At 29.7% G+C, this 2,781-nt stretch overlaps 1 non-coding gene across 1 annotated transcript; it reads right to left on the bottom strand.

The window, feature by feature from the left end:
* TRNAW-CCA lies at nucleotides 918-991 on the bottom strand. Its single transcript has one exon. It is a non-coding gene; the product is annotated as a tRNA-Trp (tRNA).

Below are 2,781 nucleotides of genomic sequence, written 5' to 3'. Positions count from 1 at the left end.
ATTTTTTTTTTGAAATTTTTTTTGGGAATTAATTTGGAAAAAGAAAATAAAGAAATTCAAAATTTTTAATAAGAATTCCAGGATTCATGCATTGTTAGTCTAAAGCTTCGGTCCAAAAGATTAGACATGGATAAATAGCCAGCCAAGCTTTAAGTGAAAGCTCCGGTCCAAAAGATTAGACATGGCCAAATGGCCAGCCAAGCTTCAGCATACAAATACAGACATACAATAGCCAAATAGATGGGAATTCAAGGGATCTTGCCATGATAAGTAGAAGCCTCAGCCCAAAAGATTAGACATGGCTTAACAGCCAGCCAGGCTTCAACATATCTCATGAAACTCTAGAATTCGTTCTTAAAAACTATGAAGAACAAATTTTTTTTATTTTTCGAAATTAAAATAAAAAAACTTAGCTTTTAGCATAACCTCAGCTCTTTTTATCAGTCTGAGTAAGATACGACTTATTTGATTTTCAAATTGGAATTGAATTAGAGATTTTCTAATACTACTAGATATTCTTGAGTTCTTTATCATGTTAATTTCCAATTCTTGCTTGATCATTGAGATTCGTGGTCAATACAGATTAATTAATATTTAGTTTAAGTATAAAGGATATATATTACCTCCCCTTTTCCTTCCCTTTCAAACAAAAAAGAATGATTGAAGTTTTTCTATTTGGAATTGTGTTAGGACTAATCCCTATTACTTTGGCTGGATTATTCCTAACTGCATATTTACAATACCGACGTGGTGATCAATTGGACCTTTGATTAATTAACATCTCGTTTGTTTAGTGATGTTTATTGACCTCCTATTTCTTTTCTTTGTTTTAACCACAATCCCCAGGAGGTCAAATTCAGCCTTTAAACTACTGTTTAATTATTTCATTGTCATTCTCAATATAACAAGAATGGAATCACGCTCTGTAGGATTTGAACCTACGACATCGGGTTTTGGAGACCCACGTTCTACCGAACTGAACTAAGAGCGCTTATTATTTATTTTTTTTTAATAACATAATAATATTATATTAATAAAATATTATTAAATTTTAAGTGACCCCAATACATCTTGCTTGCATATACCATATACTATATATAAATATTGATATATATGTATCTCCAATTTGAATCGGTCTCAATTGATCCCTTGTTACTTCTCCTACGATAAGTATTAGTTCGAGATAGGGATGACAGGATTTGAACCCGTGACATTTTGTACCCAAAACAAACGCGCTACCAAGCTGCGCTACATCCCTTTCAATTGGTTTCCTGTGTCATTGTAAAGAATCTTTGTCTTGTTTTCCACATTTTCTCCGTTGTATATATATTATATAATATAAAATAATATATAATATAATTAAGAATATAAAAATTCTTATATTCTAATCAGAAAAATTTTAATATAATAATCAAAGAAAGACTTCTTAAGTTAAGAAATAATTTAAATAATAATAAATAGGAAATTTCCCTAACATGGAAATCTATTTCATTTTTATGGAATGTTCGGGCAGAAATAGACCCCTTTTTATTAGAAAACAAAAAAGCTATCGAATGAATCGTTGTACATTTCAAATTTGAATTAAGAATTCGGCAGAAAATCCAAGTGGTTATTAACAAAATAACTATTTTTTGATAGTCCTATATAAAATTATGTATTAGAAATTGAAATAAAGAAAAAAGGAGGATTAAAAATGCGAGATCTTAAAACATATCTCTCCGTGGCACCAGTGGTAAGTACTCTATGGTTCGGAGCTTTAGCGGGTCTATTGATCGAAATCAATCGTTTTTTTCCGGATGCATTGATATTCCCCTTTTTTTAATTATAGTTACTGTCGCAGGAAGCGGTGAAGAGGATTCGAAATCGAAAAAAATATCGAAAATTCCTCCTATTTTTTTTTAGAATTCGAATCGAATAGAATAAGTTAGAAAAGAGAAAGAATAAAAGAAAAATAGCACGCACAAAACGTTCCAATAGATAACAACAGGTGCAATTTGCAAGTGTATCCTGCTAAATCTTTTGTTTACCCAGCAAACAAAATATCCTATTTTGATTAATTAGCCATTTTTTTTTAAATTATTAAATATTTCGAAATAGAACTGAATAAATATTCTATTTTAGAATAGAAAGAAGAAATATAAATATTCTAGAAACTAGAAATAAAAAAATAATTTGAAATTCTTTTTGGATTATTTTACTCAACTTACGAGTTGCTCAAAAAATCTGTTGATTTTGAACCATAGGATGGATAGTTGTCATAGGTGATGAATTGATTTCTTACCGATGTCACTCTCTTTTTGTTCGTCTATAATGATTGATAAATCCACAAATCTCAATTGTATTTCTCAAATGGTATCTTTTTCTTCTTCTCCTATTCGATTGTATTTCCTTGGAAACTTAGGGAAGTGCTTTGTAAACATACGTATAAAAAGAACTTATTTCATTTAGTTTATTTATGCCCACTATAACTAGTTATTTCGGTTTTCTACTAGCGGCTTTTAGCATAACCTCAGCTCTTTTTATCAGTCTGAGTAAGATACGACTTATTTGATTTTCAAATTGGAATTGAATTAGAGATTTTCTAATACTACTAGATATTCTTGAGTTCTTTATCATGTTAATTTCCAATTCTTGCTTGATCATTGAGATTCGTGGTCAATACAGATTAATTAATATTTAGTTTAAGTATAAAGGATATATATTACCTCCCCTTTTCCTTCCCTTTCAAACAAAAAAGAATGATTGAAGTTTTTCTATTTGGAATTGTGTTAGGACTAATCC

The sequence above is a fragment of the Arachis ipaensis genome, chromosome B07, assembly GCF_000816755.2.
Source record: "Arachis ipaensis cultivar K30076 chromosome B07, Araip1.1, whole genome shotgun sequence".
NCBI classification, from domain to species: Eukaryota; Viridiplantae; Streptophyta; class Magnoliopsida; order Fabales; family Fabaceae; genus Arachis; species Arachis ipaensis.
Note: the sequence above shows the minus strand (reverse complement) of the source record. Positions and strands in the feature narration are given on the sequence as shown.